Genomic DNA, 15,779 nt, shown 5'->3' on the forward strand with positions numbered 1-15,779 from the left:
TGAGCCAAGGCTTAATAGGGGACAATGAACAAGAGATGTGTTTCAAAAGCACACTCCTGATCCAAGCCCAGACATTAATCCTAAAAATTCCCCTGTGTGCCTCCATTATCTTTATTTCAGTGGCAAGTGATTAAGTAATTTCATTACATTATTTGTAAGTTATTTGGACCTCGGGGAGGTAAAAGATTCCTGGTGTCAACATGCAGAGTAATACCAGTACACAGCGTTAATGTTTTTCAGGGTACTTGTAGAACAGAAAAAATGTATAGATCTAAAGCATTTGCATTTTCTCTCCCATGATGGTGTCAAGTGTCATCAGTATATTATTCATCGGAGAAAAAAGCAAACCGTTACTGGAGTAATGAAAAAAAATTTGATTTTTTTTTCATTTTAATCTTTTTACCATCTGCTATGCACCTGGAAAATACACATTCTTCAGTTATTTTTTTTACATTCCTTGTACATCTGAAAATGTACAAATATATGTATTTTTCCTTGACTCTTATATTGACATCCTGTTTTGCCATTAAGCCATGGAGGAAGAGAGAGCAAATACATTATTTCAAGAAAGTAGGTAGTCAAAGAGAACTTTGCACTATATTTAAAAGATGTATGTGGTCATCAACACTAGTAAGGAGTGAAAAAAAAATACCAATTAAGCATCTACATTTGTAAAGTATAAATTTTAAAAAACAAAAATTGTTCAAATGAAGACCGAAAGTTGCAGCAAACAGACAGTGAAATAAGTTGTAAAGCAAAAAAGAATAGAAAAAAATATAAAGGAGTGTGCCATGAAGGCTGAACATGAAAAGTGAAAGTAGTGATAGAACAAGCTCAACTGGACTGTGTGAGAGAAGCTAAAAGAAAGTGGTCAATTTACTGAAGAAAATAATAAGAAAAAAAAAAAAACAACCTGGGGCATTTTTTCAGTAAAGAGAGCCTAGAACCTAAAGTTAATGGAGGTTTCTGATTTGAATTAAAATTAAAACTTTGCATCAGTTTTTCATAAGGATTATGGTGCCCAGTGAGGTGTCAAAGGCGTAAGGGCAAATAGTTTAATACTGAAAACAAAATTATAATACAGTAAAATCAAACTGAAGAGTATTTTATGTCTCCATAGACTCTCCATCTCAAGACAATAAATGAATCCAATATAATTTTAAATCACCTATTAAGGCTAATAATAAATCTACCAAATCAGGAACTAAGTGTAGAACTAATGAACAACAAGCATAGAAATTACAGTTGAAAAAAGGAAATGTGATCCAGACAGCTGCATGTCTTGTAATGTGACCTTAGCAGTAGGCAACTCAGATATATTGTGTGCAGTAACATTAATTTTAGCTGTAAAAGTAAACAGGAAAAAAGGATTAAATATTATATCACTTTTTTATTGCTATATTATGACAGACTAATCAAGCATCTTTGATAAACTAATCTTCTAAACCAAGAAAGTTCATAAACATCCTGATTGTTCTTAGGTATTTGTTGTGATGTGGTGTGGGAATCTCTAGCTGCATACAGGAAGGTGGAATTGCTAGAAGAAGGGGAAACAAAGGTCATGCCTGGGATAGGATTGGCATTAATTTGGTGGAAAAGGCAAGTAAGGGGAAAAGTCTGCATACAGAAGAAGGAAAGCATGAGAGATCAAAAAGAGATTACTTGTAAGTAATTGGTTGTAATAAGCCAACAGTGCATCTAATAAAATTAAGACATTATTAAATTAAAACATCAGTGGTACCTCAGGTTGCTTTGAGCAAGCCTGTATTAATTGCCTCAGTCAGCCAGAGCCTCTTTTGGGACACAGTAAAATATGCCATTTGAAATGAATCCTCAGTTTTACTAAAAGTATTAAAATCTATTTATGTTTTGATTATAAGATATTTAAAAGGCCAGGTAGGACTTTTTCAGGGACTATTTCACATCATTCTTCAAGCAATAACTTGCATGTAAAGATATATCTTTGACTTCATCTCACTATAACTTATGTTGGAGTAATGTATGTAGACTGCAGTTTAGTAAATATAAAAAAATTATTTAATCATCTACATTTTTATATGCTTTTTATTGGACTGTGTCTGAAATTTAAAAAGCTGCCTTCTTACCAACCATATTTATAAAAATTAATTCTGGAGAATTCTGTAGCACCTACTAACATCCTACTCCCCAGATCACAAAGCTGCAGCCAAGCAGTGATTACTTCCTGAAATGCAGCATTTGGTGAAAAGCAACTACCTCAGGGAAAATGCAATTTGTTGATGTATGGAAGAAAGACCTCATCGGGGCAAAACTATTCAAGAATAATTCTCAAGGCAGCTATTCCATATGGTCTTTTTCTTACTGCTGTTTAACATCCCCATTTTCCATAAGACAGGTAGATGGAAAAATACAGAAAGCACATTTGTCTAGTTGAAAAACTGTCATCCCTTCAAGACCATTTTGGCATTTAGTTTTTTTAAGTATTTCCTATGAAATTGTGCTTCATATAAAATAATATGTATTTTAACAATGAGAGCAAGCAGGTGTTAAAAAGGCATAAAAATTAAAATGCTGCCCTACAATTGAGTGATTTTTGGGGCTGTGTGCAGAGGAAAAACAAAATATTTTTGGAAATAATTTCTACACAACCATAGGATCAATCAAATTTGAAAAGACCTCGGAAATCAAGTACAACCATAAACAACACTGCCAAGACCACCACTATATTGTCCCTAAGCACCAGCTCTACACAACTTTTAAATACCTCCAGAGATGGTGACAGATCTACATTAGTAGTTAAGACAACTGTAGTAAAGCTAAAAAAAATCTTCATTTTCGTGATCAATGACTTCTCTTTTTTTTTTTTTTTTTAGTTTATGCTAAATAGCTGCTACACAAGAGGATTTGCTCCTAGATAAGATATATATATTTGATTGGAAAAGACAGCAAAGAAGTTGCAAAATGTGGGGAAATATTTCCCTTCACTTTTTCAGATACAACAGTTTAATCAGAAAAGTCACAGATCTTATTTGTCACTTAACTGCATTAACCACCTCAATGCCAACACAAGCTATGAACTGTACATTTTAATCAAAAGTTAGTCCTAGTTATTTTTACCTCCCAAAATGTATTGTTCTAGTCACCTTTATTGGGACAGGAAAAGGGCAGGAGTCGGTACAGCTGTGAACAATAATTTTATTCACAGCATATTGTAATGCACAAGGGGATTAACCAATTCTTTCCTAGAAATTTATCTTGGTGCAGATTATTGTCATCAAAATTATGATTATCCAAGGCACATCTCCCTGGTAATATTAGAATATTAAACAGGCATTGTGGTCCTGACTGTTTCCAGACCCTCTGGCAAAATATCACAGCACTATAACTTTAGGAAAAAAGTATATAGGATTTTTTTACTACTTCTTTTGGTGCATGCATTAGCTTGCCACTAGCAGTCTCCAAAACCACTTTATACCTGCTAAAAATGTGTATTATTTATAGAATCCTGAAACCACCTGCTAAAAAAATATTAGAGCCTTGTGGGGAAAATACATTTTCCAGTTCATTATCCCTGAGAACTTTCAAAAATTTATCACTCAAGTCTGGACAAAATACACTGTATAAGCCTCCTGCAAAAATATAAACTACTTTAGATAGGACATATATATAGTAAGTGTGTTCTGTATTCTTTCAGTAAGGATACAATGCTTTTCACCTCAGTAAATCTTCTTGGGTAGCAACAAGATATAACAGATAGAGTTATTCTGTCAGACATAAAACTGGTGTGAGAACTGAAAATCTATGCCTTCTGCAATTTATGATTGCTGCCTAGCAGCAGCATGGATACTTCAAGAAGATATTCTGTCTCAAAGTACTTTGGAACTTTAGAAAGTTTCTTTGAAATTCATATGATCCCTCAGAAAAAAGTAGTTTCTTTAGGGTATTTGCATGTTCTCATCCTTAGGAATTTCGTCCTCTTGTTTAACAGCTAGTTAGCATGAGATCTACAGAAAACTGGTCATACATAATGTTTTTGCTGGGATTTCATAGCAAATGGAGGAGGAAAATAAGCCTTGGGTATGTTATTTAAATTGGCTTTTTTCTTCTTCTTGGTGAGTTTTTTAAAGCTTGCGTAGGATCTTGTGAGATATGGGGAAAAAACTGCAAAGAAACATAATGATTCATCATGGAAAGCAGAGTTCATCCTGCACAGATGAAAAAAACCAGTAGATTATTTTTTACACACATATTTCCTAATAAGTGTTTCTTAAGCCAACCATCCTAATTCTTCATCACTCTAAATACGTACAAACAAAAGTCGTGCTCCCAGGATATCTAGGTTTTGGTTCTTTGTGTGTTCAAAGAGAATGTAGCAGTGACATTTGTACATTTACTGAGGATCCAATAATAACTTCAACTTCAGCTGACAATAAGTCAGAAAAATATGAAAACAGTCTGTCTCCTATCTCAAGCAGAACAGAACAGTAGGAAGAAGTCATTGAGTTCAAAGTGATTGCCTTTAATGCTGTGTGTTATCTAGTGCATAGCAGAAGGCACTTGAAAAAACACCAGGGCAGGATTGCAAAAGAAGGTGAAAATGTGAGGTGATGAGGTTTTACTGACACGGAACTGACCAACATCAAAACCTTGTTCCACAGGGAGCATGGGAATTCGTACAGGCATCTGGGTAAAACGAGAAATGGTGCATAAGGCAGCCCTTTTGTGCAAAGCAGATGCTAACCCAGAAAATCCCATGCTAAGTTTTTTCCTTCACATTCATTTCTCACAGGATGCACCTACACACATGCATGCATATATTCACACACATAAGAACCATTTCTGAGCTCACAGGAAACTCCTTATGGTTTTAAATCTCTATATTGAACCTCAGGGCGTTTTGCATCTTTACAACAGATGAAAGGAGAAATAGATGTAGTTCTCCATTTCAGAGCAGGAAAAGCAGAGAAACATTTTGTGACAGTTTAATTTTGCTGCATGAGTGTGAAAATGGTGTGAGAAAGATCTGACTCACATATTTTTTTGAAAAAGCCCATCTTGTAAAATTAAAACAATGACACACAAACTTACAGTAGTTATGTACAGAAGTATTCTCATGGATCTTTGTTGGACTGGAGGCAAAGAAAAAGACACAAGACACATAAAGGGAAAGAAGAATGACCCTGTGCACTCTGCAAGTTCCTCACTGTCTTGGGCCATGCAGGATTTCATACCTACACGGAGGATTACACACCTACACATCTACTCAAGAGAAGGCAGACCAGAATCAAGACTTGACCTTGGAAAACAAAATACTAATTCCAAAAATTAAATTTTTTTGTACAGTTCCATCGATATTTAGTTGTTTGTTCACAAGCTACGCTCACACTAAAGAACCAAATGTGTTGTAGCACATGCCATAAATCTTTTCTCTACCTGATTCTTCCATAGGTAGCTGAGATAGTGGGAACCTGCCACACCACTAATTTCATTCATCTAAAATGAAACCTCTCTTGAGAAAGAGCATGAAGGCAAATCAACAAGTTTTCACAATCTCAAAAATGCTTCACATATCAGAAAACTTCATTTTAATACACCTCTGTAAAGGGCTGGCACAAGTTCCATTCCCATTATAATAGAAAGTTTAAGTGTAACAGAAAATTTTTTGTTAAATAATTTTTGCACCATAAATATTTCAGCTTTTCAAAGTGAAAGCCACAAACAAGCTTAGAAGTGTATTTCAAAATAAGGAGTGTGGAATAAATTGTCTTACTGAAGCCAGCAATTTCTGTTGCTGTTCAAAAGAATTATAACTTCAATATCTTGTCTATTATCTTTTTCCAGGTTAGATTCTTTGGCTTGATTATGCTTTTAACACTGTAGGTGGGGTGATAGAAGAAATCCAATCAGGATGCTTAAAATACTGTATAATTACTTTGTGTAAAGTTCTTACCTCTTTAAATTTGTGTTAGAATGCACCTAAAAAACCTCACAGGATTCAGAGCATTTTGGACCAGCTCCATCCTGGTCCCCTGGGATATGTGGCATTCCCAAGATTCTGCATGTATGCCATATATCCCCTGAGATATACGACATTCCTAACATTCTATGGCAACTGCATGGCATTTGGACATTTCTAAATGGACAGCTAAAATGGGCAGTGCAAGAAGAAATTACCTGCACCAGACAACAACTTATGGGAATTGCATTCTACCATCCCACTCAACATTTAGCTTACTGTTAAATCTTAGCAGAAATCTGCAGCCCTGATGTTGCATCACCTCTTCACATCCTGAACAGTCTTTTTCTTATGGGTGCATGTTGGAGAAAAGCAACTGCACCAGCAAGTGTGGAGCAGAGGAAATGTGGAGTGGGCTTTGCAGCTCGTGCCAGCAAGTGGATGTGGAATTCATCCAAGCACATCCCTTCACAGCACAAACTGCTCTCCTGATTACCTCATCTCATGTGAAAAGGCAAAATGAGCCAAGATAGTCTGTATTCTTTGCACAGGCTGACATAAAGATCTCTTCCTGCATATGTTGTCACAGTTTGAAAATTGATATTATCATTTTCCACGGTCTGTTTAACAGAGGTTTCCTAGTGCTTCCCAGTGTAGACAATTTTTGTAATCCAATGGACATGGGAAAGAAGGAAACCAGGGGTAGATGATAAAACTGTTTGAGCATATGTTCCAAGAATGCAGGAACCTCTTGTCTCTGCAAACATATAAAATGAGTCAGAATGTCTAGATTAGGGTGGGATTTTAAATAGAAGGAAAGAAAATGTAGTTACAACAAACATTTAGCAAGCTGCTGCAATGTAGTTATCATTCTCCAAATGCTCAGTTTTAATGCACACAAGAAACACCTGCAACCAGTTGGATACAGGCCTAATCAATTCCAAAACACTAATGATACTTTTTCCTTCTCATTTTCAGATGCTTATAGAAACAAGGCTGGGCAGACTCTCTCATGCACAACACCCTTCAGACTTCGTGTTAATCACAAGATTTGCATCAGTTGTGAGGCTTTGTTCTCAGCACTTTCAGCTCCATTAAAGTGAAAAACGATGTGAGTATACACACTTCCTGACACTGATAATGTTTTACAGTTATCACACATCAAAATACATACCAGGCACGATTGTGTATAAGAACTACTGAATTATTTTCTAGATAAGGTAGAGTGACAGGTAGTACAAATAACTCGTTATTTACATACCTGTCTGACATTGTGATGTTGATTTAGAGAGTTAAAATTTCATTACAGATAGGTTTTTCCCCCCACAATGCATTACTCCTGTATTTTAGCAGAACAATAGATTTCACACTTCAAAGGAATTAGTAGTAAAAGACTACATACACTGAAATGGAAATTACTGTATAACAGAGGAGACCAGGTCTGCAACATAACTGTGCTGATAAAATCTGCCCTATATTTCAATGATGTTTTCTACTCAAGAATGAAGATAACAGGGAAAAGAGGAAAACAAGCAATGTGGTTATTGGTAAAGAATAGTAGGGCAACAGGGAATAAAACCAGAAAGGGTTGATAGAGGAGGTAACAGGAAGATAACAGGCAGAAACTTGATGAAGAAGTTAGACAAGCAATAAGGACACAATACAAAAAACAGAGAATGAAAAATCAGAGTGAGGAAGAAAGCAAAAAGTCCAGGAAGAAAAGTAAATGAGAAAACTTGAGAGGCAATAAAAAAGAGCAGTTGGAAACAGTGTGGGCAGCGTGGGTTGGTGATACCAGGAAGGCATGAAAAGATTGGGGTAAAAAAGAAACAGGAAGGAATAAGAGGACTGAGCAAGGAAATGGGCTATAAGTATGAATGAGAGAAGAGCAAGAACCAGGATGGGTACAGGACAGAGATGCAGAGACTATGGAAGGGTAATAGATACCTAAGGGAGCTCTAAAGGGTGGGGGGAGGGGAAAAAAAAGGAAGATTGCGTAGCAGACTACTAAAAATGCTAGTGGTAACAGAGCAGGATGGTCCTCAGCTCAATTTCAGATTTTGCTTTAGATTTCTGTACCTTCTCTGTTGCCTTTTTTTTTTTTTTTTTGTTATCACCTTTTTCTTGTCTAGCAGGACAGATGCAGACTAAACCAATGTGTTTATATCTGAGTGGATATAAGGGATTTCACATGGGAGATAACAGGAGGGCTACTTCAATCAAATGCACACTTTTTTTGTAACAATGTGCCAAGATTTAGATGTTTCAAGTTTTGTAAGAACAGACTGTACGCTACATTCAAAAGGAGAGGAAATAGACAAGGCAGACTCTACTCTGCTTACCAAACCATGCTTCTGTTAAATACTCTGTTAATGTCTCCTGGGGCTGTTCAAGTAATGTGTTCAGTATTTAAACCAAACTCGCCTTCTGTAACTTTTACATAAATTAAATTCTCTACAACAGATCCGCACATTCAAAGTCTGTATCTGTCGAATTTGGATGCTACTTGAGAAAATTATAATCAAAATGAAGGAATAATACAACTCCAAATGAATGACCACGTACACCTTCATCTATTAAATGTGATGAGCATAAAATACTGTGTTCCTATGGTGACATTATGGGTTATCAAAACAATTAGTTATGATTATACAGGTCAAACCATAAGTCCACTCATTTCTCAAAATAACCAAGTGTTCTTTTTGTTTTTAATTAAAATAATTAAAATGTTGTCCCTGAAATTGACTTAAATAGTGTTATATTATTGATAGAATTTGTAATAAGTCATCTATTTTCATTTATATTCTAAGATATGCCTGGTCAGGTTATAATTCTTCATAGCTCTGACATTATAGCTAACATTTTCATATGCAACACTATGGGGTTTTTATCATTATATAATCCATTAAATATACTGTAATGGCTTGTAGGTGATTTTTTGTTATTCGTCAACTAAGTATAATGTGAGAACAAGCTACACACAAGCTACACATAAGAGCAACCCACTCCAAGTGCCCTTTTGGATAATACTGGCTTCCCTCCATTGCTTTACTTTACAGCCATATTGAAGAGCAACATTTATTTTCTTGTCCTTAACTCCTCAGTTGAAGTGCTTCAATTTGTTTGACCTTTGTTGGTCTGTCTTCCACCTGAGTACTTTTAAGCAAACTGCTGCTGAAGTGTGTGTTGAACTTAACACACTTAAGTGTTGGGCTTGCAGGGAAAGAGCTCTACTGACTATTGATCAATATATGCCTACACTTAGAATTAACCTACACATCAAAGCTGCTCTTCATTACAAACTAATTTTTACGGATTTTGATGGCAATTTATTGCTGGATATGTTAAATATAAAAGGTAGGCTCATGTTACACTCAACAAGATTATTCTATCCTAGTTTATACTTAATATGGTAAAAACATATTTCTGGTTTAGCATTAGGGATGAAGACATAGCTCATTACAATAATACAGTAAAAAATAAAGGACATGTACTCTTCAAATTTGATTTGGTTCTGGTCACAGAGTATGCTGAGTTGGAAGGGACCCACATCAAGTCCAACTCTTGGCCCTGCACAGGACACCCCAAGAGTCACACCACATGACTGAAAGCATTTTCCAAATATTTCTTGAACTCTGTCAGGCTTGGGGCTGTGGCCACTTCCTGGGGAACCTGTTCCAGTGCCCAACCATCCACTGCATGAAGAAGCTTCTCCTATATCCAACCTACAACTTCAGGCCGTTCCCTGGGGTCCTGTCACTGTCACCACAGAGAAGAGATCAGTGTCTGCCCCTCCTCTTCCCCTCACAAAGAAGTTGTAACTGCAGTGAGGTCTCCCCTCAGTCTCCTCTTCTCCAGGCTGAACAGACCAAGTGACCCCAGCCACTCCCCATTCAGCTTCCCCTCAAGGCCCTTCAGCACATTTATTGCCCTCCTTTGGCTGCTCTCTAATGGCTTAAGGTCCTTTTTGTATTGTGGTGCCAGTGCCCACTTCCATAGGTGCAATATACCTGGAGACAGAGCTGTACACATCGGTGGAACATCTCTCACCTGTGAGAGCTGGCAAAGAGCTTTGCTCTCCTAACCCTCCTACTCAGACTGCACAAGTCAACAGAATAAATGAGAACCAGAAATAAGTATTAGGGATATCCAGGCTGCATCAGCAAGTAGGAATCTGTCTGAAAATTCCCTCTAAAAGTCTGTTTTATAGATTCTCACACGGTTATCTGTCAGTTAGAAGAGTGTCAACTATATATATTTTGTTTGGTCTCTCAGGAAACCTGTCTTGAGCTCTATTCTGAATCTGGGTTTTAAACAGGCCAAAATAGACAAGTGATATAATTATTTTAGTCAAGTACTGTCTTCATTCAGATGCATTTTTTTGCTTATGACCTTTCCCAAGATACACATCAATACCAGGCAAACTTTATATCAGAAATTACAATTTCTACCCAGTATACTTAAAACAATTAAATTACAAAAATTGCAATGAGCTTCCCCATGAAATTCACAGATTTTTTTTTAATATGTTTTTTGTCATATGAGCTTTTGGTACCATTTATTTTTCTGGTGTTCCATTTTAAAAATGGGAATTTTATCTCAAATATTAGATATACTTGTATAAACACATTCATTTAAGACTGAGGAGAAATTAACTCAATTCTTTCAGAAAGCTAGTTATAGAGAAATAATTACTCAGAATTCAACTGCTTGTCATGGTGCAGAGCCCTGCAAAATTCCCAGCTGCATAAATCTGTGTATAAATCAATTTCAGAATAATTAAACAGCTCTGTTATTTTAGCCAGAGCCCTCTGGGACAAGTTTGAGCCAACAGCAATATTTGTTTTTTCGTAAGTTTTTCTCAGGATTTTTCTAAGGAAAATTTTAACTGATGCTTTACTAATCTGTTGTTAGTTGTTGCTTTTTCATGCTAAGGATTCTGTCTCAGAAACAAAGCATATAAAAATTATTTGCCTTACCTAGGTGATTTCAAGTCAATCTGTGAACTAAATGTCTTACTATTCAGTCATTAATAAGACTTTGATACTAAAACCCATTAAGATACAAGACTTAATTTGTCCAAAGTAATTCTTACTTTAAAGCTGATATATCAGCCTCCTTCTCAGGCTGATATATATATGCTGCTACAGTGAAATGTTGTTCCCAGCTTCCTAAGGAAAGGAAGCAGGATGCAAAGCCAGGCTGCAATGCCACTAGTTAGTGTGGTGCCGTGCAGACAACTGATTCAGAGGGATCCACCAAAGCAATAACACAACCACATGTTTTCCGTGAAGGTTTTTCTCAGGGCTATGTCTCAGACCAGTGAGGAACAGCATTAGGACTCTGAGTGAATTGTTATTATTTTTTCTATAAGATGGTTTAAATTCAAAGTAGTGCAATGAATGTGTCTGTTCAGCTAGCTCTGTGAATCCAAAAGTTGAACTCCAAAATTTAATCTGAAGATTAGATTATGCAGAAAACTAGCAGTGACTGCTTAAAGTGTGTGCTATCCAACTTGTCAAAATGATTTATCATGAGATTTTTATAACCTGTCTGGATCAATTGTGTAAAACTGTCTGATCAGCTTTAAAATTCCTCATCCAGATCTCAAAAAACCTTCTGGCAAAGGCCTTGAGATAGATAAAACATGTTCAAAAGAGATGGATTTATACAAAGTTCCAAGCAGGATATCAGTCTTGAAAAGAATGTGCAGCAGAGAAAAATACATCTCTAAATCCCACTGTTGGTTGTTCAAATATATTTAATATTAGCCAATCTGCTGCAATTTAATTTAGACAAGTCATACATCAGCTTTTGTTACTTAACCATCTTCCAGGCTTATTATGTTCCTAAAGATCAATAAATAATCCTTTGTTTTGAAAACTCTATCCAAAGTCCCTGCTAATTCAAAGTCATTACAGCTCCCTGAAAGAGAGCCTGCAGTGGAACTGAAACAGGCTTTATGTGTCAGGTTCATCCCTTGGAAAAACCCCTGTGTCTGTACCTTGATAGCTCCAAGTCATCAGTATAGACAGACTCCATTTCTGTTTCAGTGCTATGGATTTGGAAAATCTGCTGCAGAACAAAACAAAACAAGAACAGAGGAGTTCTAATCTGACTACAGAAATTTTAGCCCTGAATGTGTTTTCATGGCTGATGTAAACAACCGAAGTCATTAAATTAATATTTTGACCAGTTACTTTCTATTTTGTCTCTCATTTATGATTTCACTCTATATCAAACTTAATACCTGGCCTGTAAAATATTCTGATGAGATATTGATGGGACTGGCTTCAGTATCAGTCATCAGGTAATCATTAATTCACATTGTGTAAGCAAATTATACTTCTAAAAGTGACGTATATATATATAATTTTTTTAATATGTATACACACACTTATGAAGTGGCTGGGTTATCATAACTGCATTTCATCCCTTCATATGATGGATATATAGAAAAAAATTGGAGTGGTAATATACTAGAAAGTTTAAGAAATTTACACTTCCCTTCAGCAATCCCCACCAGAATTCTATTTATAGTGAAAAACTATTAAACTTTGGAGATTCCTTCTCTGTGAGATTTTTCCATTACTTTTCACCATTTTATTTTAGCTGAGATACAAAACCTCTCTCTCAGTGAAAGTCACCACATCCATATTCCTCAAAGTTTTGCAGAGCATCAGAAAGTTTCATCTTCTCCGAATATATTGTGCCACAAAATCATGATCCTTCAAATGTGCTGTGGTTCCTAAGGAGATGATGGCAGGTGTAGATAGATAATCCTGGCTGAGAGGCAATGCTCCTGCTCACAGCATGATTACCGAGGTACCTGTGGCTCCTGGCTTTGTTCAGTGGCAGCATCCCTGCATCTTGCAGGACTATTTGGCAGCCTCCAGTTCTGTGCTGGTGTTGTGCTCTCTGAAGAGAGAAGCATTGTTTCTTTACTGGAGTAGCAGTATCTACTGCAAATTGCAAGCTGTGAGCACCATTATACTGGCATAAAATAAAGTAGAACAGTAAAGTTCTGTTGTATTCAGCTCTGCAGGTTATGTATCATATGGCTCTGTTCACGCTTTTATCTAAACACAGGTTTTTTCAGAAAAGCTCTGTGGGATCTGGGGAATCTTTATGCCATATAAGTGAAAGATAGTACTAATATAGTTTTAAAAGCCACATGTAGATCTTACTCTTGATGATGCTGAAGTCATTGAGATATTGCCATGCTTTGATGGGACTAGAGTGGGGCTCATGGTAAGCAGAATAAAGTTACATGTTTTAAGGTTATTTCAAATTTACACTGTGATATTTCATGGCAAATTTTAACTACAAGGAAGCCTGTATATGTCACATTCTGAAACACTGGAGTCAGACAGGAGTGTCTGTAGGAATCTTACTTGCAGCGGGCAAGGTAAATAAGGAACATCATTCATCTGGATAACGGGGGGTCAGGAAGATGAGGTTTCTGCGTCAGCCTCAGAACATGAAGGCTTTGAATCTAGGCTAGGTCTCTGAATAATCATATTGGTTGTAATCAGGAAAACTATCCAGACACATACTCTTTAGATATGTAACTCATGTTCACTGACATGACTTTCTCAAGACACTGCAGTCTGTGTCTCCCATCCAATCCAAGTGCCAAAGGATGAACTACTTAAGACAATGCTGGAATATGCTAGTCACTTAAACATGACACTGGCTGTCCTGAATGAGGAGGAACACAGTTTGCTGAATCAGAAAAACTGTTTTTTCCCCCCACACATATTTTCTGTCTTCTCATTATTAGTGAAGTTGGTAAGTATGAAGGGAGGGGGCTCTTGCCTACCTTTTCTGTGTGATTCAGTGCACATTTTCTTTTCACAAAGGCAGTTATGAATTACAATCAGACCCAATCTTCCTACCAGTAAAGGAGGGAAGGAGACCTGAGGAGAAGCTATGTAATTCTAGTTAAAGTGGGAGAGGAAAATAAACATTCATGCTGAGTTCTGCATTTCACAGCTTTCCAGTGTTTGACTTTGCAGTCTTGATGAATTCTTTAAATGAAGTTTGTCTTCAGTCACGTATGTTACAAAGCACTATACTGAAAGTTCAGATTCTTTCATATACCACATTGACACCTATATGTGGAATTACTATTATTTTGTAATTTTTAAAACACTGCACAGATCTTTCATACTTGATCAGATGAAACAACTTATAACAGTAGTAAATTTTATCAGTTTTACAGTAGTAGACTATTTACTATAAACCAGTCATAAAAAGGAGATTTGCAACTACTTCTCTATATAATAAAATATTCTCTTGGAGCAAATAAATGACAACTGAAAATTCAGGGTACATACAGGTTTTGGATGTGAATACTACAGGCAGTAATGAGCCCTTCTGCTGCTTTTAACCCAGACTCTGGCCTTTCTGAACATTTTTTCCTTTGCTGATTCCTTACTCCAGTCTCAGCACCTCTTCTTTCCATCTCTGAATCTGGACATATAGCCTCTCCTATTCCTGCTTCCAAACCTAAGCATCTCATGCTCTCCTTCTCCTAGTGCAGGTTACTTACAGAACCTGTTTTGTCCTAAACCATTAACATACCATGGTGTTTTTGTCAATATAAACCTTTCTTTCTCACCTGTTTTGTTCTTTACTTCCTTAAGGCAGTATGATGAGAGGCCTTCACTCTAGTGAAACTTAAGAAGATGAGTAAAAGTAGGGAATACACCTCCCCATTTTCAAGTGTTCAATAACATGATTTGCTGCAGCTATCAGAAGAAACAACTTTGACAGAACTCTTGCTCGGCACCCACATTCTTGAACAAGAGCTTGATCACCATCCACAATCCATTCACTTAACATTAACCACATCTTTCATTAATATGTTTCAAAATGGTTATTTTTAGACTGAAAGGCTATTTTTGAAAGGCTTAACATTAGAAAGAAGAAAGTAAGTTGCAGAATAATCTCTTAAATGTCAAGTTTGTGAAATACAGTAGAGCAGTGGTTTTACAGATTCGTGCAAAGAAATGATCTTTCACCAAAAATATGCACAGACAGATGGAAGCTAGGTGGATTAAAATGAAAACAAGTTCTCCAATACATTCTCTACTTACATCTTTGAAAGAAAGGAGCCATAATCAAGTATAAATTAAGAGACTTCCCAAAGGGTTGATAATTGATTTCCAGTTCACTCTAACCTCTATTTTTCAGCTGTACAGGTGATTATTTACTAACAATAGTACTTTCTCTTATCTACAGGGAGACTATCCCTGTACAGACACTATCACTCAAGATTAACAGAAATAGTTCACCACATCTCAGTAACTGGAATTTATATATTTAAGGACTATTTGCCAATTTTCAGGACAAAGAAATCTGTCATTATTTTTACAGTGTACATATTTGCTTGTGCGATACTTCAAGCTTATAAAATAACTTTAATGGCCCATGTCTAAACATGAGGGTAGAACCTGAATAATGCAAAAATCACAAAACATTGGGCTATTAAGCATCCGAGGGGTTTTTTTTCTACTGAAGAGCACCTACAGGAAGAAAAATGTTCTCATTACATCCCAGGTGTGATGCTTTGTCTTTGATTACTTAAGACATGGCACAAGAAAATTCAAATGGGATTTTACTGGTTTTTTTCACACCTCCAGCTAATTCCATGGCAGGTGTATTTAATAAGGCCAAATTTCATAGTCTCCAACAAATTGTACCTCTGGAGAGATAAACATGATTGCAGAACCACCACAATTAACAGAAAGAGTTTCAGGCTGAAAACATCTCCAGCAATCACATTTTCCAGAACACTGTGGTAAAAGCAATAATTCACCTAGATTAAGCCTCATTATAC

The sequence above is a fragment of the Passer domesticus genome, chromosome 4, assembly GCF_036417665.1.
Source record: "Passer domesticus isolate bPasDom1 chromosome 4, bPasDom1.hap1, whole genome shotgun sequence".
Classification (NCBI taxonomy): domain Eukaryota; kingdom Metazoa; phylum Chordata; class Aves; order Passeriformes; family Passeridae; genus Passer; species Passer domesticus.